Consider the following 22,682-nt stretch of genomic DNA (forward strand, 5'->3'; position numbering starts at 1 on the left):
AAGTACTGCTTTCTGGATAGTAGATAAGGTTTCCATTTTGAACTTTTCGTTCTTGATGAACCTGTTGAGATAGGTGAGATCTATCACAGGGCGCCAGGATCCATTCTTCTTCTGTACTAGAAAGAGGGGCGAGTACACGCCTTGGAATCTTTCCTGCACGGGCACCGGAATTATTGCGCCCTGAGCTACCAAAGTGCTTACATAGTCGAGCAAAACGTTTTTCTCGTCCTGAGAAGGCAAGCGAGTGGGAATAAATCTGGACACGGGATCTGTTGAGAAAGTCCATGTGTGTCCTGTGGACACTGTCCTGATGGTCCAGAAGTCTGAGATTGAGGCCGCCCAGACACGCTGAAAGTGGAGCAGGCGTGCCCCCACCTGGCATGTCTGAACGGGCCCAATCTCAAAAGGACTTCGAGGTTTCTTGACCGGAAGGTGCTGAGCCTCTGACCGGCTTACGAGAGGATGCTTGGCTGCTCTTCCAATTTCTCCTGTAATCTCGCCCAGGCCTATATGAGCGGGCATCCTTTGATCGCTCTGCAAACTGCTTTCTTGGTTGCTGCTTCTTAGGGCCAAAGAGGCGCCTATCTTGGGGAAGGAGACCTGACTTTCCACCCGTCACTTTAGTAATTGCATTATCCAATTTGTTTCCAAATAAAGAGGAACCTTCAAAAGGGATTTTGCACCAAGCCTGTTTAGAGGCTGGGTCTGCCAGCCAGGGACGCAACCACAGGGCCCGTTTGGCTGTGACAGAAGCCAACATGGATCTGGATAAGAGACGTAACACATCAATGGATGCTTCTCCAAGAAACACAGAAGCTAACTTCAGTTCCTGAACAGGAGAGTTCTCTACTGCATCTTCAGACACACTTCTTAATTTTAGTTCAACATCAGAAACCCAGGTTTCCATGGCCTTAGACATGGCTGCTAGTGCTAGCACAGGTTTACAAGCCGCACCGGCTGTGACATAAATTCTTTTTAAATCCAAGTCCATCTTCCTATCCAGAGGGTCTTTAAAGGACACCGCATTATCCAGCGGGAGTGTAACGTGTTTAGCCAGTCTGGAAACTGCAGCATCAACCAGAGGAGCTGATTCCAGGTGACTGACTTCTTCCGATTTAAAAGGATACAACTTGGACAGTTTGGAGGATAAGGAGGTCTTGCTGTCCCCTTTACTCCACTCTTCTAGGATGACATCCTTCAATTCTGACAGGAGCGGAAAGTTTAGCCGCTCTTTCCCCAAATGTTTGAAAAACCTTCTCTGTTTTACTTGTGGGGTACTGGGATCTTCCCATTTCAGAGCCTCTTTGACTGCTCTTATGAGAGGTGCAACAAGGGCAAAATCAAAACCCCCAACTGCACCTTCCTCTTCTTCCGAATCGCTCTCTGAGGATTTCCCGGAAGTGAAGCTTGGCTGAGAGGGACCTTGCTCTTCAGGAGCATCAGCAGGAGAGCTGGGAGTAGCAGATCCAGGTGTGGGACTAGCATTCCACTCTTTCATGGATTGTTGGACAATCCGTTTCACCAGGGATTCTAATCTCTGATCTTCAGACTCTCTTTCACCAGCTGCACGAGCGAAACAGGGCTCGCAAAGGGACTTGTCCTCCGGGACATGCGCCCCACAACCCCAACAGGCTCTCTGGGCCGTATGGCTACTGTGGCGGTGTGTGCGGTGTCTGGAGGAGGAATGTGAGCGTCTCCTCTCATGTCTGCTCCCTGATGGAGACTCACGGCGTCTTGACCTTGAAGATGATTCTCTTCGTGGCCTGACAGGGTCTCTTTCTTGACCAGACCTGGAGGAGCTGGGAGAAAGAGAAATCCAGGGAGACACAGGATTTAGCCATGAATCATGAGCCAGCATCCCTCCCTTCATATCCCTCTAAATGTACCAGCACTCACCTGTTGTGAGAGGGCTGGCCACAAGAGGGCGGTGAAGCAGGATCCATGTTTCAGGCAAAACCACAAACTCACTAGGAAGTAGAGCATACAGGGATCACTACAAAGCAATAAGGAACATTCAGGTGTTGTCCTAATATGCATCCAACCGCTCTCCCCCCCCCCTGCATACCACAAAAAGGTATGCAGCATCCGGTCCCCACATACCTGGTAAACAAACGGACAAGGTACCGGGAAGACGTCGCTATGCCCACAGTGCATTCCCAAATGCTCTGGAGCTGACAGGCGTTTAAATTTTCGCGCCAGGATGACGTCAGCGATGGCCGGCCGTGATCGCAAGTGCGCATGCGCGGACCAGGCCTCGCTTCCGATCGCGGCGAAGTGCGCATGCGCAGGCAGCGAGCGGAGCTCCATTACCATACAGCGCATGCGTCCGCCGGACTGAGCGGAGGGGAAGCAGGAAGGAGATGGCTGGAACGCACGGAGCGTTCCAGCCGCCATTGGGCCACCAGGGATAGCAAAGAAAGATAGTTTGGAGACAAACAAACATAACAAAAACACTGCCATGGAGGAGACAAATCTTCAGACCCTGTCAGGATATCCGTCGGCCATCCGAAGCACCGCACAGTTATCAGCCAAAGGGGATTTTGAAATGTCACTCACCCGCCCGTGGCTGGGCCCTGGACATAGACACCGACTTTTCATTCTGAGGTAAGCCGACCAAATTCCAACAGGAAATAATCCAAATAGTTGATCCTTGGAGGAGGACAAAAAAGGAACACTGGCTGTGCCTGCAAGCTGAAATTTATAGAGGGGGGTCCTATACCATTGGAGAGGAGGCGGGGTTAACCCACACGTAGGCTGCCATGGAGACTGCCAGGAAAAGTATTTTACCTTTACAACCACTTTAACCTCCCCAAGCCACATTCTCACAGGAGATGTTGAAGCTGTTCCATCACCGACTTCTATTTTGTCATAAACATGTAATATTTTGCTGTAGCATACAGGATAATACTCCACTCTGAAACTGGCCAGGTTATGTTCACAGGATGGGAATGTTCCGATATACAGAATCCTTCATGGTGACTCAGGGCTCATTAAGACACGTGCAGACAGGAAAAGGTATCATCAGGAATGTCTTAAGATTACAGATAGAATTCTGCAGCAGACTGATCACTGAATGACCACATGTAGGAAGTGACCACACTGCCCAAAAGGGGTGAAGTCAGACAATAAAGAACCCATGTAGGGAATTTTGCAGTACAAATATTTTGGTTCATTTGCTTTCATTCAGATTTGGCATTGCTGGTACTGACCTGTGGCTGCTTGAGTATGGCAATTCCTATTGGCAATGACCGAGGTTTCCAGAGTGATGCGACTCCTGGAATGGCAGAGAGGAAGCCAATATCGGGTGTATAGCGTCACTGCTAGTTTTATATTAACTTCTCAGATTTATGCTTGCCAATATTACTTCCGTATTTTATCTCTTGTTGAAGGGTGTGAATAAATCTATAGTGTATAGTCAGGATTATGACTGGGGTTGGTAGTGGATATAAGCGTCGATTGTGATTTTCACAGTTGACTATAAAGGATAATAAAACACTAAGGCTGCATTTACACCTCAGCGCTTTGAATCGATTTGCCGTGATTCTGCCCGCGATTTCAAAGCGCCAAGGTGTGAATGACAAATTGCAGAACGCACATTTGAGATAACATTCATTTGAATGGCACCTAAAATTGCGGTGTGGTTCTGCAGCGATTGTTGTTGCATGAAGCTTGTCACCCAAAAAGGTAGCTTCAGAACTTTGGGCGACAAGCTTCACGCGATTCGGGTTGCTGCAATTGCAGTGCAATTTATGGCACGACAATCGCGGCAGGCCCGAACCGCGATTTTAGGTGCCATTCAAATGAATGGCATCTCAAAATGTGTGTTCTGTGATTTGTCATCCAGACCCCGGCATTTGAAATTGCAGGCAGAATCGCGGAGTTGTGAATGCAGCCTGAGACATTTGTGCAAGCCCACTTCCACCCAAGCATGGCCTTCATATGATCTGGAGAGTGGTGAATGGTTAGCAACTCCATCAGGTTATTATTGCATGGTGGCCAATCAGCTTCTAACTTCAGCTTGTTCAATTAAGCTTTGACAAAATAACCTGGAAGCTTTCTATGCAGAGTTACACCACATTTTCCAGTTTTAGTAAATCAACCCTTGTGCGGGAGAGAGGGTGACAGGGTGTCCCCTGGACTGGAAGTGTTCTGGGTCCCCAAGTGTCAGTGTGCTAATGTTCTGCCCCCCATCACCAATAAATGCTTACTTCAAGCCCCACCACCAACCAGAGCATAAACCTAACTGTGTACAATATACTGAATATCATTTTCCACTAAGATCAAAATACGGGAAAAATTAAAAAATTCACACATAAACATGAGCAGATCATATAAAATTATCAGTGCTGGGATACAGCCTGTGCACCCGATATTGGCTTAAGCCCCGTACACACGTACCGATTGTCGGCCGTAAATATTCGGCCGCCGACTGATCGGCCGATTGTAGGCTTGTTAGTATGATGCTTCCGACAGCCGACAGCGCACTTTCGGCCGAACAGAATCTGTCATGCAGACTTTAAAATATTTGCTGGCTGTCACCAGAACGGCCGATTGTTCGCCAGTCAGTACAGATTTCGGCCGACAAACAGCAGATTAGCAAGACTGGGCATGCTCAGAAAAGAAAAAAGACAAGGAAAGTTAACCATCACATGACATCACTTCTGCAGTCGGCTGTTGTTGGCCGACAAAATTCGTGTGCAGTCTTTTGCAGTTTTCAACAGACACGACAGCCCTGGACAAAAGACGGCCGATCGTTTGGCCGACGATCAGTACGTGTGTACGGGGCTTTACTGTATGCCATCATTCAGGAAACCGCTGTCAATAAGCAAACTTCCCAGGTGGCCACAGGTAAGTATCAGCAATGATAAATCTGACATAACACAAGTGGACAAAAATGTCATATGTCAAGAACTATAAAGATCTAAATGGGTGATGATAGTAATCACTTGACTCTACTTAAAGGTTTTAAAAATCAGCAGCTGACATAATTCATGCGTAGGCAGCTATTTCCAAAATGGGAGCGGGTGCCTGTCAGAAAGAGGTACCCCCCCCCAAAAAAAAATAAAAAAATTGTTGGAGGAGGAGGAGTACTGTAATTTTTAGGTGAAGTTCTGCTTATAGCAATAGTAAACCGCAAAAGAACAAAAAGCTTCTTCCTGCAAAGTAATGTCATAATGCGCTAGTACACACCGCATACTAGCACATTATGAAAGACTTACCTGAAAACAAAGCCCTCCGGCCGGTCTTTTCTGGGTTCATGGGCAGCCGCCAATTGACTGGCCAAAACACAATGACTTCAACCGTGGCACAGCTCTGTCGATGGACGGTACGCCGTCCATTAAGAGCGCAGTGTGCATGCATCAGGGACAGCACTGGCGTTGATAAAGTAAAGATCTCCTAAACAGTGCACGTTTAGGAGATATTTACTATACCTACAGGTAAGCCTTATTAAAGGCTTACCTGTAGGTATAAATAAAAAAAAGCCTTTAATGCCACTTTAAAAACACAGTCACTTCCTACAAGTAGGCAGTCTTTGGTCAGTCATGTTTCTGCTGCAGAGTTTGAACCCATAAATTATCAGTGAAGCAATTCTGATGTATATTTTTGTACCTGGGTTCAGGGTTTGCCACTCTGCATACTGGCACCACAGATTAAAGCTGGCTTCACATTTTTGTGATGCACGCGTTTGTGGTTTTTTTTTTTTTTAATAGCCTGCCTAATGCACCAAAACAGTCCTTTGAGGCAGCTCACCACAAGGCATCGTAGTGCATTACTATGTGCTGTGATGCACTGTAACGCACATCCACTGTACAGGTGCCTCAGGCACCATTAAAAGTGAGTGGCCCAGCAGGACACAAACATGCAAGGTGTGCATTTTCACAACAGCGTGAACCCAGCTTCATCATTTTCTGTCTCACATAGGAGTTTTCTCTTCCCTTCTTGTTCTGTTTGCCCCCCCTCATTACATGGACAGAAGTGAGGGACAACCTCCCATGGGGTCACAGTCAGAGGTTTTTCACCTTCAGCCTCTGCTAGAAAACATGTTCTTGTTGCTGCTTTTTGTCTAAGTTGTGAGATTTCCCCTCACTTCCTGTTCTATTGGATATACGTCAATAGACAGGAAGTGAGCCCACTGCTTCCAAATGGGGCAGTTTTGGCTTTACATATACTTTAACCAGCTTCAATCACAGCATACAAAGCCCAGACATGTCCATAGAACAATGAATATTTCAGGCCGAATGAATATGAGCAGACCCATGGTTAAAAACTACCAACATACAAAAGGAAGTAAAAAGGCTTTGATTATAGGATAATGAATAGAAGCATCACTTCACCTGTGAGTTCAGAGTACGATTTTACTTAAAGCGGAAGTAAACCCATCGATTTGATAGTTTCAAAAAAAGAGAGTTAATATTCCCAGCATGACGGAAATGCTAGCTGTCACATTGGTTGTGCTCTCAACCAAACTGTCAGACCATCCAATGGCTGGTGGCATAACTTATCACATGTGCAGCATCAAGGCAGTTGCAAATTAAACAGAGGCTAAGATGGCAGCTTCCTTGGCTGAAAACGATAGGGGAGTTTACTTCCACTTTAAATTAGTCAAGTAAAGTCAATGCATTTGGGGGGTTGTGGGAGTCCCCCTTCCTCGGGGCTGAAGAGGATCAGTTTGGCAGCCAAACTGAAGCAGGGCACAAAGCCAAACGCATTTGCATTTCCTTTAAAAAAATAAATAAATATTGCTCTGGACCCTTATACATGGAGTTCCATTTCTAGTCTTCTACTATAGTCACTTTTTTCTAAGAAGCACTCATTAAAGTCCTAGGACAAATAGGAGGGGTCAGCCGACTCTAATACACCTTTAAAAAAAAAAAAAAATGGATTTTTGTAAAATCTTACCGTAAAATCCTTTTCTCTTAGCTCATTGACAGACGTAGTCCTCGGTGATACACCACCTTCGGGTTATGTTGCCTCCACAGGAGCAGGACTAGACAGGAAATTAAAAAGCTCTGGCCACACCCTAGGGGCAGTCCCAGAGGGTATATCCTCTCTCTCTCTGCCTCAGCAAATCAGTTATGTGAAAAAGCAGTCTTTAGAGATTTTAACCCAACCCAACTCAAAAACAGAGGGGCGGGGACTACGTCTGTCAATGAGCTAAGAGAAAAGGATTTTACGGTAAGATTTTACAAAAATCCATTTTTCTCTAGCGCTCATTGACAGACGTAGTCCTCTGTGATACACCACCTTCGGGACGTCCCAGAGCAGTATCACAAATGAGGGGTGGGAAAATGGAAATCAAATCCCAATCTAGAAGGCCCAACCGGTGCCAACTAGAAGTTTACAATGCTCATCCTTAATGATGAGACTCAACAAAAAAGAGAAATTTTTTTTTTTTTTTTTTTTTCCAAACAGAAAAAAACCCTCGAGGTAGACCACCGGTCTCCTCAAATTGCGGCCTGCAAAACCTTGCGGCCAAATGAGGCATCCGCCGATGCCGTCACATCAATTTTATAGAATTTTGTAAAGGTATGTACCGACGACCAGGTGGCCGCCTTACATACCTGGACCACTGACGCCTGATGGCGAAAGGCCCAGGAAGTACTGAGCGCTCGAGTGGAGTGCGCCCTAACAGGGAACGGAGGACTCTGACCCTTAATAGAATAAGCCTGTACCACCGTTTGTCTAATCCATTTGGCAATGGTCGCGGCAGATCCAGGCAAACCCTTTCTGGGGCCATCCGTGATCACAAAAAGTAAATCCGTCTTACGGAATGATTCCGTAGCTTTCAGGTATACCCTGATTGCCCGAACCACATCTAAGGAATGCAACGCATGTTCCCGATGATGCTTGGGCTGAGGACACAAGGAAGGTAGTACAATATCTTCATTCAGATGAAAATCTGAAACCACCTTAGGAAGAAAAGATGGCTTAGGATGAAGTACTACCTTATCCCTATGAATCACTAGGTATGGGGACTGGCATGATAATGCAGCCAGTTCTGACACCCTGCGAGCAGAATAGCCACCAAGAAGGCCACCTTCTGGGATAAAGTAAGCAAGGGAATCTCCCTGATGTTTTCAAAGGGAGGTTTCTGTAGAACCGACAAAACCAAATTAAGATCCCAGGGCGGTAAGGGCGCGCGGACTGGAGGAGCCAGGTGCCGCACCCCCTGGATGAAATTCCGCACCAAGGACTTGGTAGCTAAAGGTTTCTGAAAGAAGATTGCTAATGCTGAAACTTGACCCTTGATGGTGCTCAAGGCTAGCTTCTGCTCAACCCCTTGTTGCAAAAAGGCCAATATTCGAGTCACCGAATAGGTACGTGGAGGAAATCCTAAAGATTCGCACCACGCAATATAAGTCTTCCATGTGTGATAATAGACCTTGCTGGAAGTCGCTTTCCTTGCTTTAATAAGGGTAGGAATGACTGAAGTAGACAAACCTCTGTCCTTCAGTACTTGGGTCTCAATGGCCAGGCCATTAAACCCAGCGACTGTAAAGCATGATGGTAAATTGGTCCTTGAGACCACAGACACTCCCTGAGACGAAGTTCCCACGGAACGTCTGCGACTAGCATGTCCAAGTCGGCCAGGCCGGCTTGACGAGGCCAGCCTAGAATTTCTAGGACCACTGGCGCTGATAGAATCTGAACCAGGCGTCCCTAGAGGTATCTGGCCCCGACCATCCGAGAAAGTCTGGTCGTTTTCTGTTCCCACACATTTATCAGATACCTGATTGATATCAGGAAGGGTGATCTTTTCTGGTTGAACCTCAGGGACCGAAGTCACCCGACTAGAGGCTACTTGGCCTATCTGGTCAACCAGATCCGATTCCTGTGAGGTATAGGGACTAATCTTAGGAAAAGGTAAAGGAAAAGATCTATTCAGGGACCGGTAACTACCGCTTCCTGTAGTACTTAAATGTTGGAAGGGAAGAATCGCACCGGTAGTAGTGGTTGAAGCTCGATCTAATGTCCTGAATACCGGTGAAAACGTCCCCCCACCCTGAAACCGGGTGGGGGCGCACCTTCAGGCTGTGTACTCCTTTGCTTCGGGTTTGGCTGGGTTGGTCCTCTGCTTGTCCGACCAGCCCTTCTTGAACCCTCCTGGAGGAGTCTTGCCTTTCCCGCTAGTACCAGCCGGGCGCCCTTTATGGGCGGTAAAGAAAGGTCCTCGCTTGTTGCGAGGTCCCTTAGCTTTAGCAGCCTGTGGCAAAAAAGTGCTCTTGCCCCCAGTGGCATCCTTGATGATTTCATCTAGGTTGGCCCCAAATAGACGATTCCCCTGAAAAGGGAGATTTGTCAAGGTCTTTTTGGAACCTAGGTCAGCTGACCAGCATTTTAACCACAGCACACGTCTGAGGATCACCGCTGACATAGATGCATGCCCTAATAAGGGAGTAGTGTCCAAGGCTGCGTCACAGATAAACTGTAGCCCTTGTATAATCTGTTCCATCAAATCAGATGTCTCCTGGGGAATATCTTTTCCCCTAAGGTCTTGGCGTACCATTTTCACCCATTCCGTAAGTGTCTGGGAAACTAGACCAATAACAATTACTGGTCTAAATGCTGACCCTATCAGAGAGAAGATGGTGCGGGACTCTGCTTCCATCTTTCGATCCACCGGATCCTTAAAGGACGAAGTGTCCTCCACTGGGATAACCGTGGCTTTATTCAGCCTGGAAATAGGTGGATCCACCACTGGTGGTACCGTCCATTTCTTAATGATGGATTCCTCAAACGGATAGCGTCTAGCAATACGCTTGGAAATAGTAAAGGTACGTTTAGAATGCTCCCATTCTCCTTTAATCTGATTACCGAAACATTTGGGTACAGGAAAAACCTTCACCGTTTTGATGGGCTTATTAGTACCAAAAGGAATCTCTGTTTCAGTTGCCTCTGCCGGTAAAGCCTCAAGTTTTAAGGTTTCCTGCACTGCCACAACTAGTGCGTCCACCAATGCTTCTTCCTGAATTATAGCAGGAGAAGAAGCGTCCTCCTCACTGTCTGAGGGGGCTTTACCTGGGATAACAGCCTTTGCAGAGGAACCTGCAACTGCAGTGACCATCTCTGAATCAGAGTCAGAGGTGTCAGATAGTATAGGGGTAGGCGGGGGTCGCTTCCTTGACCACCTCCTCCACCCGAGCCACCATAGACTCCAAAATTGCTGTAAATGACTCTACACTCTGTGCACCGGCGGGTCCCGTGGCCCCCTCGAGGGAAACAGGTGGGGGAATATGTGTGGCAGGGTCCATGATAATTCCAGTCACTTCCTGGATAATATAATTCAAAAATAAAAAACTTTTTTTTTTTTTTTTTTTCCAGACCCCCAGCGCCACAAAAAGCCCCTTAGTGTTACCTGCTAGGGATCCCTATCGATCGAGAGAGAGAGAGAGAGAGATAGACCCCCAGGCTCACCACTTGATGCTCAGAGTTTAACTGCAACAGGTTACAGCGCTGTCTTGACAAACAGGAAGTCTTTTGGCTGGCTGCCCAGGAAGAAAGGAGGCGGCTCCGCCCCTCTGCACGCCTTCCGGCGCCTCCCCTAGCTCCACGAGGTGTTTGGATCACCTCAAACATGGCCGCCCCCATGCTGGAGACACGAGGCTACGCCAAAATGGCGGCTCGTGCGATCCAGCAAAAAAAATGGCGGCGGCCTGTACTGAATAGCGGTGTGCTGCAGGGCACACAACAATCTCTCTGCATGGGGATTTGGCGTGGTTGGCGGTACCGGCCCTGGCGGACCGCATGGCCATTCGGGAGGCCTGCTAATAGCTGGAGATCTGATTAGGAAGGCAGTCTACATGTCCGTGGCTTCTGACTGGTAGGTAGCTTATTCTTATCACCGTAAGATTCCCAGAATGCCACCGATTATAATCTTTTTAACATGTATACAATTAGATTGTTAGCTCCCAAACCAAGCCTCCTGGCTTTTTGCACATAAAATCACACTCAAAGTAGGAGGATCTGTGTCATTTATAGGATAGAGAGGGACTCTATCTTACCATACAGAGAGGGGCCCGCGTTCACCACAAGACCCGTCAGGGGAAAGGGGGAACATACTACTCACCATACCGGAACCAGGCGGGCACCAACTCCTGACAGTACCCCTCTCCACCGGGGCGGGAGGGCTGTCGACCGATATGGACGCCGTGACTCATGGTCTTTGGCGTTTCAGCGAGACGTTTAACTCGCGGGGTCAGTCCTTTAATGGGACTTTGTCGCGGCCGACCCAGCGCGGAGCTATGGCCTGCACGCGCTCGTAGGCTGAACTGGGGTGACCACCGGATCTCAACATCCAGCCCGTCGCCCAGTTCAGCTTTCTTGCTTGAAGATCTCACAGGAACACTGGAGAAAAAAAGCTGTCTAAAAAATCCTTTAAGAAAAAAATCTTGCCAGGACCTAAGATCCCAGCAAGGTATCTAGGTCCTTACTCCTAACTAGACAGAAAATAACTGATTTGCTGAGGCAGAGAGAGAGAGGATATACCCTCTGGGACTGCCCCTAGGGTGTGGCCAGAGCTTTTTAATTTCCTGTCTAGTCCTGCTCCTGTGGAGGCAACATAACCCGAAGGTGGTGTATCACCGAGGACTACGTCTGTCAATGAGCGCTAGAGAAACAGACTTATCTAAACAGGCCCCGTTCACACTGATCTGAAACAGCAATGAACTCTCCACTACAGAGTCAAATCAGCATTAATATGACAATTCCATCAAGCAGAGATCCGGTTCATATTGTTTGGCTGGAGTTCAGCAATAAATCTTGTGAATCCAATCAATGGTAATATCAATGGCGACCATAAATGTACGAAACTCCACATAAAATCAAAAGGGAAGAATCCACATAGGGTTAAACTGTCTAAAAGGATTTATTCAAATCTGTAAAGAAAAGCGCACGCAACCTCGGGCAATAACGCTTTAATAAAGGACAATAACACAGTAGATTGGAATTGCACTCACACTTTTTCTTTAAGGCAATCGCTTTACAGCATTCCAACAGGAGCTACTCGCTCCTCCCATCCCTCCAGATGGTGACTATGCGGTCTCCTCATCCGCGGCTACCGACGCTGTATCCCCGCTCTCCTTCACTTCCTGTGTTGCCTGGTCACCGGATGCCGGTTCTGGTGCGCCTGCGCACTATACCGACGTGATCTACGGCGCCTCAGGGGAGCCTCAGCCAAAGCCGGAGCCACAAGTTGTACGGAGCTGCGAGGTGGGGGATTCAAGACACAGGTGCACTGCCTCTGCTGTTGCTACGGACAACGTGTTTCGGAGGCGAAGCCTCCTTCCGCAGAGTCACCATCTGGAGGGACGGGAGGAGCGAGTAGCTCCTGTTGGAATGCTGTAAAGCGATTGCCTTAAAGAAAAAGTGTGAGTGCAATTCCAATGTACTGTGTTATTGTCCTTTATTAAAGCGTTATTGCCCGAGGTTGTGTGCGCTTTTCTTTACAGATTTGAATTGTTTTGATCCGCCCCCCCCCCCCCCCCCAGTGGAGTGAGAGAGGAGCAGCAGCAACCGGGACATTTCAGCTAAAAAACATACAAACAAAGGAGGTGAATACATGGATAGCGCCATGGGCTGGTGAAGTACTCCTCTTTGTACTTGTTGTATATCAGCATGTGCAGGATCTGTCCTTTTTGATTATTAAAAGGATTTATTGCACGTCAAAGTATGAACACTACTCAGATGAATAAAAATGTGCGCTTTTTCTATGCATAACAATCCCAAGCAGCATGATAGAGGTTCCAAACAATGCTTCACAAAAAATGACTGGTCCAAGTAGGCATGGCGATGTAATGTGCGGTAAGTCGCCCAACGCGTTTCAGCGGCCAACCTAAGGCATCGGGAGCATAAACATAACAAAACACGTTGGACCGAGCTAGCGCACATGACGTCGCCACACCTACTTGGGCCAATAATTTTTTGTAAAGCATTGTTTGGAATTACTATCATGCATCTTTTCAGGCGTTTTTGGAGGCAGGCATTGACATCTATCAAAAACGCTGGTAATTAGCCAAAAAAGAAGCTCATGTACTTTTTTCAGCTACAAGCGTTTTGCAAAACGCTCAGATGTGAACAGGGGCCATTTAAATGAATGGGGTTTTACTTGTTGGGCGTTTTGGAACGTTTTTTTTTTTAGAGCTGAAAAACACTCAAAAACGCCCAGGTGTGAATGGAGCCTTATTGTTTTTAAACTGAAATGAATGGGCTGATCGAAAACGCAATGCACTTGAGCGTGCAAAGAAAAAAAAAAAAGTGTCGCACTTGCATAGCTGTCAACAGACATGGAGGAATCCAGCTAAAGAAATTTTTTAAAAGCTCTGTGCTCCTCACACAGCCTGGTGACGGCATTAGTAAGACTGCGTTATTACGTAGGTAACCTTCACATACAGGTGCGGCTTCCTGACCAAATTCCAGCCTGGAATAGATTTTAGTTATGTAATGGGCACTCAGGCAGATCCTTACCTTTCTTTTAGGCCAATTTCCACTTCTAGAAAGTCTGCTCCACTCCCTCGTCACACGATAGCCATAGAATCCAATTCAGTTTGTACTGAGGACAATGAAGAGACCAGCGCTGAGGACAGAGGGGCTCCAGACCCCCGACTCTGTAATAAAATAAATATCTACATTATTCAATTCTCTTTTATGTAAGCTGAAGTCCAGGCAGGTAAAGAGACACAAAATTAAAGTAGAACTATAGGAAAAAAATTATTTTTTTCATTTTGGATGGAGCAAGGGAGGGTGGTAACCGTCAGATTTTTTTCCATCATCTGTGCCCCATTGCAGAGATTTCCCTTTACTTCCTGTCCAATAGCCAAACAGGAAGTGAGAGGAAATTCCTGCAATGTAAGGGAATTTCTTGGGGTCCCCCAGGTCACCAGAACTAGTATCCCCATTGGAAGATTCCCCCTACTCTTTTACTTTGCTGGGGACAACCCAAATCTGGGATTTTCTTTTACTTTCACTTTTTAATGCCTAAAACATTTATCTTAATGCAAGGAATAGGGTAAAAAAATAAATGTTCAGGCTTTAGAACAACTTTAAGGCTACAATGACACGGGATGTTTGAAAAAGTCCTTTGAGCACTGGTACTTGACAGCTACAGAACGATGTTTAAAAACGCCAGTTGTGTCGCGTTTGGACGCGTTTACGCTCAGAGGCCTTTTTTTGCAAAACACATCAGGAGACCCTCCCAAACACCCACAATGCAACAGAAATATATGTTTCTCAGCCATTTTCATTTGAATGAGATTATATATATATATATATATATATATATATATATATATACACACACACACACACACACACACACACACACACACACAGTGCCTTGCGAAAGTATTCGGCCCCCTTGAACTTTCACCTTTTGCCACATTTCAGGCTTCAAACATAAAGATATAAAACTGTAATTTTTTGTGAAGAATCAACAACAAGTGGGACACAATCATGAAGTGGAACGAAATTTTTTGGATATTTCAAACTTTGTTAACAAATAAAAAACTGAAAAATTGGGCGTGCAAAATTATTCAGCCCCCTTAAGTTAATACATTGTAGCGCCACCTTTTGCTGCGATTACAGCTGTAAGTCGCTTGGGGTATGTCTATCAGTTTTGCCCATCGAGAGACTGAAATTTTTGCCCATTCCTCCTTGCAAAACAGCTCAAGCTCAGTGAGGTTGGATGGAGAGCGTTTGTGAACAGCAGTTTTCAGTTCTTTCCACAGATTCTCGATTGGATTCAGGTCTGGACTTTGACTTGGCCATTCTAACACCTGGATATGTTTATTTGGTAACCATTCCATTGTAGATTTTGCTTTATGTTTTGGATCATTGTCATGTTGGAAGACAAATCTCCGTCCCAGTCTCAGGTCTTTTGCAGACTCCATCGGGTTTTCTTCCAGAATGGTCCTGTATTTGGCTCCATCCATCTTCCCATCAATTTTAACCATCTTCCCTGTCCCTGCTGAATAAAAGCAGGCCCAAACCATGATGCTGCCACCACCATGTTTGACAGTGGGGATGGTTTGTTCAGGGTGATGAGCTGTGTTGCTTTTACGCCAAACATAACGTTTTGCATTGTTGCCAAAAAGTTTGATTTTGGTTTCATCTGACCAGAGCACCTTCTTCCACATGTTTGGTGTCTCCCAGGTGGCTTGTGGCAAACTTCAAATGACACTTTTTATGGATATCTTTAAGAAATGGCTTTCTTCTTGCCACTCTTCCATAAAGGCCAGATTTGTGCAGTATACGACTGATTGTTGTCCTATGGACAGAGTCTCCCACCTCAGCTGTAGATCTCTGCAGTTCATCCAGAGTGATCATGGGCCTCTTGGCTGCATCTCTGATCAGTCTTCTCCTTGTATGAGCTGAAAGTTTAGAGGGACGGCCAGGTCTTCGTAGATTTGCAGTGGTCTGATACTCCTTCCATTTCAATATTATCGCTTGCACCGTGCTCCTTGGGATGTTTAAAGCTTGGGAAATCTTTTTGTGTCCAAAACCAGCTTTAAACTTCTCCACAACAGTATCTCGGACCTGCCTGGTGTGTTCCTTGTTCTTCATGATGCTCTCTGCGCTTTAACCGCTTGCCGACCGCCGCAAGTACATATACTGCGGCGGTCAGCCCCTCACAGGCAAAGTGACGTATATATACGTCACTAGCCTGTGAGGCTCTGGGCAGCGAGCGCGCGCCGCCGCCGCCGGCGCGCTCCCGCTCGGTCACCGACCCCCCCGCGCGTGTGACCGGCGGACCCAATGTCCGCCGGTCACTCTGCGATCGTCGGGGGAGAGGGAGAAAGGCAGGCAGCTTGTGTAAACAAGCAGCCTGTCATTCTCCCGTGTAGAAACACTGATCATACGGTTCTACTATGTAGGACCGTTGATCAGTGTTCCTACAGCTCAAGCCACAGCCAATCACAGTTAGAATCACGCCCCTAGGGACGCACACAGCCCCTCCCTCTCAAATAAAGTTAACCCCTTCACTGCCAGTGTAATTTTACAGTAACAGTGCATATGTATAGCACTGATTACTGTAGAAATGTCACTGGTAACCCCAAAAGTGTCAAAAATGTCAGTCAAGGGTCCGATCTGTCCGCCGCAATGTCGCAGTCCCGCAAAAAAAAAAAAAAAAAAAAAAAAATCGCAGATCGCCGCCATTACGCGTTAAAAAAAAAAAAACAAAAACACACAAAAATGACAAAAATCTTTCCCTTTGTTAGTAAACGCAATAACTTTTGCGCAAACCAATCAAAATACGATTTTTTACCAAACATATGTAGCATAAAACAAATTGGCCGAAAATGTTAAAAAATTTTGATTTTTACTTTTTTTTGGGGGAATTTCATATAAAAAAAATGTGAAAAATATTGTTATTTTTGCAAAATTGACGCTCTTTTTTTGTTTATAGCGCGTGAAAAAAAAAAAAAAAAAAAAAAAAAAAAAAAAAAAAAAAATCGCACAGGTGATCAAATACCACCAAAAGAAAGCTCCGTTTGTGGGGAAAAAAAAAGGACGTCAAATTTGTTTAGGTACAGCATCGCACGACCGCGCAATTGTCCGTTAAAGTAACGCAGTGCCGGATCGCAAAATACCCCCTGGTCTTTTAGCAGCCAAATCCTCCGGGGCTTAAGTGGTTAAACGGACCTCTAAGACTATCACAGTGCAGGTGCATTTATACGGAGACTTGATTACACACAGGTGGATTCTATTTATTATCATTAGTCATTTAGGTCAACATTGGATCATTCAGAGATCCTCACTGAAATTCTGGAGAGAGTTTGCTGCACTGAAAGTAAAGGGGCTGAATAATTTTGCACGCCCAATTTTTCAGTTTTTTATTTGTTAACAAAGTTTGAAATATCCAATACATTTTGTTCCACTTAATGATTGTGTCCCACTTGTTGTTGATTCTTCACAAAAAATTACAGTTTTATATCTTTATGTTTGAAGCCTGAAATGTGGCAAAAGGTCGAAAAGTTCAAGGGGGCCGAATAATTTCGCAAGGCACTGTATTCTAACACCCTACAGCCTTCCCACCACCCCAGTCCCTGTTGTACTTACCTCCATGGGTAATGAGCAGTCAATGCCCCCACAGGCAGTGTAGTAGTCTGGGAATTTAAAATCCCCACTCTTCTTTTTGTAAGGCTTCTGGGGTAAATCTGAGCAAATTCAATTGGTCAGCACTCAGCATTGGCATGTGACCGCTTGGACCAATCAAAATTGCTCTGATCTTTCCTGGAAGCCCTAAAGAAAAGAAGAGGAATAAGTGTGAAGATTTTAAATCCCTGGACCACTACACCAGCTGCATGGGCACTGCCAACTCATTACCCACAGAGGTAAGTACAGTGAGTACCGGAGGGTGTGCAGTGTGCAGGGTGTTAGTTGTCCACTTCTTCATTTTTTTCTGAAATGGAGAAATAGAACAAGGAGCCACTGGGTGGTAATGTGGACATTCGTTAAAGTTCCAGGCCCCAATGTTATTCAGTAAATACATTTAAAGTTTTGTGGACCATATTCCATGGACTTTACGGGCACCACAACAACTTTTTTTTTTTTTTTTATATATGAAAAAAAAAAAAAAAAAATTACAAAAACTTGTGTGATTTATTTATTTTTAAACTGTGCATCAGTAAACTACCTAAAGTGGAATTTTAGTGAGAAAATAAAAAAGTCTTTCAGGCTGGCCCCTTTTGCAGGTATAGTTATGTAAAGACATTAAAGCTAGGTGCCTATACGGTTTAAAACCCAGTAATAAACGGTTTCTCCCTGCTCTGAACATGCCAGGGTAAATAAAAATCGATAATTTAAAAAAATAAATACATTTTAGCAGATATATATTTTTTTAAATTTAAAATCCGATATTTTTTTATTTTTATAAAATTTATTTTGTTAACCACTTGCCGACCGCCGCACGACTATCTACGTTGGCAGTCAGCCCCTCACAGGCAAAGTGACGTAGGGCTACGTCACTAGCTTGTGAGGGTCTAGGGAGCGAGCGCGCGCCGCCGGAGGCGCGCTCCCGCTCCCGCGTGGTCACGGACCCCCCCCGCGCGTGTGACCGGCGGACCCGATGTCCGCCAGTCACTCTGCGATCGGCGGGGGAGAGGGAGAAAGTCAGGCGGCTTGTGTAAACAAGCTGCCTGTCATTCTCCCCTGTGTATGAAGGATGATCATACGGTTCTACTATGTAGAACCGTTGATCACTCTTCATACATCTGAAGCCACAGCCAATCACAGTAGAAAGCACGCCCCTAGGGACACACATAGCCCCTCCCTTTCAAAAAAAGTTAACCCCTTCACTGCCAGTGTAATTTTACAGTAACAGTGCATATATATAGCACTGATTACTGTAGAAATGTCACTGGTAACCCCAAAAGTGTCAAAAATGTCAGTCAAGGGTCCGATCTGTCTGCCCCAATGTCGCAGTACTGCAAAAAAAAAAAAAAAAAAAAATCGCAGATCGCCGCCATTACGCACAAAAAAAAAAACAACAACAAAAATCTTTCCCTTTGTTAGTAAACGCGATAACTTTTGCGCAAACCAATCAAAATACGCTTTTTGCGATTTTTTTTACCAAACATAGGTAGCATAAAACAAATTGGCCGAAAATGTTAAAAAATTTTGATTTGTACATTTTTTGGGGGGGAATTTCATATAAAAAAAAATGTGAAAAATATTGCTATTTTTGCAAAATTTACGCTTTTTTTGTCGCACAGGTGATCAAATACCACCAAAAGAAAGCTCTGTTTGTGGGAAAAAAAGGATGCCAAATTCGTTTAGATACAGCGTCGCACGACCGCGCAATTGTCCGTTAAAGTCACGCATCGCCGTGTGCCGAATCGCAAAATACCCCCTGGTCAGGAAGGGGGTAAAATCTTGCGGGGCTTAAGTGGTTAAAATGCTTTTGGAGTAAAACAATCTAAAGATAATCTTCTTAAGATGCATTAATAATTTTGTTTATTCAGCATGAAATGGAGCTTAGTTATGTAGAATGAGGCTGTATATTCTGCAATATTTACATTTTCGGTAAACTCATTCAGTGAATCCAAGCTCTGCAAACTGAGATAACATGCACTGCATTGATGCATTTCTCAGTAACAATGAGATAAAACAAAGTTCAGGAATATTCCTTTATTCCATTGGTTTTGCGAATCTATGTACACTACAAACTGTATGATTGAACCGGTTCTGACATCGCTGTTTTACTAACCTGACAGCCTATTATTCTAAATAAGAAACCTAAATTATGTTTGAAAACATTAAAGATTCCAACTACCAGCAAGAATGAGGCCTTAAAGAGCACCGGTCATTTCAGATCCATCATGGCAGCGCCCGTTAGTGGGCATCCACTGCCGCCATGTCCCTCACCTTGTTGTGTCACTGCTGCATCACCAGCCAAGTTTAGGAGATATACACAGTACCTACATGTAAGCCTCATTCTAGGCTTATCTGTAGGTAGAAGTGGTGTAACTGAGTTTACTGCCACTTTTAAGTGCTAGGAAAAACCCCCCCCCCACACAGCAGCCTCAGTGATAAAACCCCCTCTATACACATTTCCCATCTTTACAGCTCACTGTTTGGAAGACAAAGTGCATATTTGCACTGGAGTATGCAGCCCAATTCACACGCACAGGTTAGATAATATTGTCTGGAATTAGCAGAATTCCTAGGTAGCGGGGGCCACTAGAGACGACGTGTTTGGTCCATAAATCAAAATGCATAAACTTTTGAAGTTCCTGGTTAAGACACACAAAGAACACGCATCAGCCGGGGTCACAGAGCGGCCAACCTTATCTACATTATGCAGAGGCAACCATTGAGCAAAAGCCCATAAAATCCGAGATTTCCTTATTATGAAACCAGCCAGTGCCAACTTCATGCCATAGGAGGTCAGCCGACATGGCTAAAATGCAAAGATGACTCACAGACATAAAACTTAATGGGCACAGAAGGTGTACAGCCCAGGGAACCCCCAACAACAGGCACAGCAGATGTGCAAATCTTGGACGTTGGAGTTCAGGGATGGTTGGAAGACCTCATAATGGGCACAGCAGGTGTGCAGAGCTGGAGAACTCAGCAAAGGGATGGTGGGAACCCCTCATAATAGGCACAGCAGTGATATAGACCCAGGGACTCAATGCAGGAATGGTTGAAACCCCATTTAATGGGCACAGCAGGTATTCCAAACCTTGCAGATGTGCAGAGCTGGGAACTCAATGCAGGGATCTCACATACAGAATCCCTCTAGAGACTGAAGAATTAAAATGTTGATGGAAAACTATTTAAAGAGAACCATGGGCAAAATGAAAAATGACATCATATGATTTTAAGTCATGTGTAATAAAGCTGAACATTGTCTTATATAATGGCCCCAACCCCTATAACAGCCACCTTTGCAAAAAAGCTTGGCCTATTCCAGGACGTGGAATACTAATGGATCTATTGGCAGGATCAACAGACAATATTGTATTACATGGGGAACTCAGTACCACAGAAGGGGTATAGCCATAATAACTCAATACAGGAATGGTGGGAACTCCTCATAATTTAAAATCATTGCAGCAGTGAGTGGCGCACTACTGTAGCAGTAGTCCACTGACGCCAATCCACTGTCTAGCTTTTTTTCTAGCAGTTTGGCTGGCTGGCTGACACCCTTTGGTGGGTGGCTGGCACCCTGTGGTGGGTGGCTGGCTGGTAGGCACCCTGTGGTGGGTAGTTGGCTTGCACCCTTTGGTGGCTGGCTGGCACCCTGTAGTGGGTGGGTGGCTGGCCCCCTTTGTTGCTGGCTGGCTGGCACCCTGTGTGGTGGGTGGCAGGCTGGTACAGGCCCAGGGCCTGTGGCTGGCTAGCTGGTACAGGCCTGTGGGTGTGTGGGACTGGGTGGCTGGCTGGTACCGGCTAGCTGTGGGTGGGTGGCCATGGTGGCTGCGTTACACAACTTGCACTGTACTGTATGATTGATTTGAGAAGAAATCACTCACTGTCCCGACTGCACTGCATGCAGAGACTCCAGTGTGGCCGCGGCGGGTGTAAAACACACTGTGCACACATGTGAGACTCCAAAAAACGAGGCTGAGGGAGGTGGCCTAAGAAGGCCGCAGGCGCTGTCCCGACTCCCAGTGCGCGGAGGCACGTGGCGCAATATACGCAATGACGTCACGGCAATATCGCCAATATCGGTAACCGCTGGGGCCATTTCCAATATATCGGGGAAAGTGCATATCGGCCTCTGATACATCGGTGTTGCCGATAATCAGTCGATCCCTAATTCATAGTAAGGGAAACAGGAAGTGAAGCCTTGTGGCTTAAGAGCCCATTTCCTTTCTGAATGGTCCCAGAAGGCAGCAGGGGAAGGAGGAGGGGCTGGACATCTGTGCAGCGATCTTACCATAAGTGGGAGCAGGTACCTGTCAAAACCAGGTCCCCGCTCCTCCTGCCCCCATATAAACAGAGCCATTTGTTCTGCTTTTATTGTAGGGTTGGCCTAAAAGAATCAATTTGAGCCGATGTCAACTGCAGCATGCTGGCTTTTCTGCTTCGGCTGTGACTGCATTTTAAAGAAATGTTAAGATATTGCACCTGGAATATTTTTGGATGATTAAACCCTTTCGCTGCCACTGGCAGACGGCACACATCGAAAGCAGTGAGGGGATTTACAGTTAGGCTCCATTTACACTAGTGTGACTTGTCACAGACACAAAGTTGCATGACAAGTCACAGGCCATTGATTTCAATGGCATCTGTTCCGATCTTTGCAGGGACTTTGAAAAGGTTCCTGCACTGCTTTGATGGGACTTGAGGGTCAATGAGTGTAAAGTCACATCAAAGTCACACTAGCGTAAGTTGGAGCCCCAAGGCTACTAAGGCAGCTGGGTGTGCGTGTAAACCCGACAAACCAACTCTACAGCCACCCAATGGCTTCCGCACACCTCCGGTACAATGCCTAAGCCCCCACCCCACCGCAAGGTTTCCCAGACTCCACCTGCAGGTCTGGGACTGGTATGGCGAGTGCTGTTGGGTAGAGAGGAGGGAGACCATGGAAAATTCCCTGGCTGATCTCCCAAGTCTAGCAGAACCCTGAAGTGATATGTATTACCGTACATCATTTGTGGGTTTGACTGGCACTTCCTCCAGCTGCTGTGGCCAGGGAAGAAGCTAATGGAGCATTAACTTCAATGGAGGGCCAGTGAGATACCTGACCCCGATGTCTCAATAAAGCCATCACAACAATATAGTATCACATAGGGGGAACACTTTTTGTCTAATATGTGAAAAAAGATAAAAAAAAAAAAAATTACCTTACACTCAAGCACTTAACCCCCCCCCAATAAAAAAAAGTTGAGCCCCCCCATACAAGCAGAAACATGTTGTCACTGCGCGACACGTTACATATCGCCACACATGCCAGAGTGGAAGCAATAATTCTAGGCTTATTATTCATGGTTATGTCAAAAGTGAGACCCTGTAAAGGCTTTTAAAGGAGAAGTACAGCCAAAGCTCATTTGGCCGTACTTCTCCTGCAGATCACAGAAGTGCAGTTCATTCTGCACGCCTATCACTCGTTTTTCAGTTGACGTCACAGAGCCGGTCCAGGTCAGATAAAGATCGTGACCATATGGTCGGGATCCACCCAGGAGCCTGGACCGGCACCTGGCTCAGCCTGTCAGCGAGCCGCTCCCACCTCCTCC

General features: G+C 46.0%; 1 protein-coding gene across 4 annotated transcripts in view; it reads right to left on the reverse strand.

The window, feature by feature from the left end:
- FAM118B (family with sequence similarity 118 member B) overlaps positions 1–22,682 on the reverse strand; it is a 126,858-nt gene that overhangs the window by 96,808 nt on the left and 7,368 nt on the right. For all 4 annotated transcript variants that reach the window (XM_082274277.1, XM_082274275.1, XM_082274274.1 and 1 more), the window contains exon 2: positions 13,465–13,604. The gene's annotated coding sequence lies outside the window, so the exon portion shown is untranslated. The remainder of the gene's footprint in view (positions 1–13,464; positions 13,605–22,682) is intronic.

The sequence above is a fragment of the Pelophylax lessonae genome (genome assembly GCF_965119305.1).
Source record: "Pelophylax lessonae genome assembly, chromosome: 12".
Classification (NCBI taxonomy): Eukaryota; Metazoa; Chordata; class Amphibia; order Anura; family Ranidae; genus Pelophylax; species Pelophylax lessonae.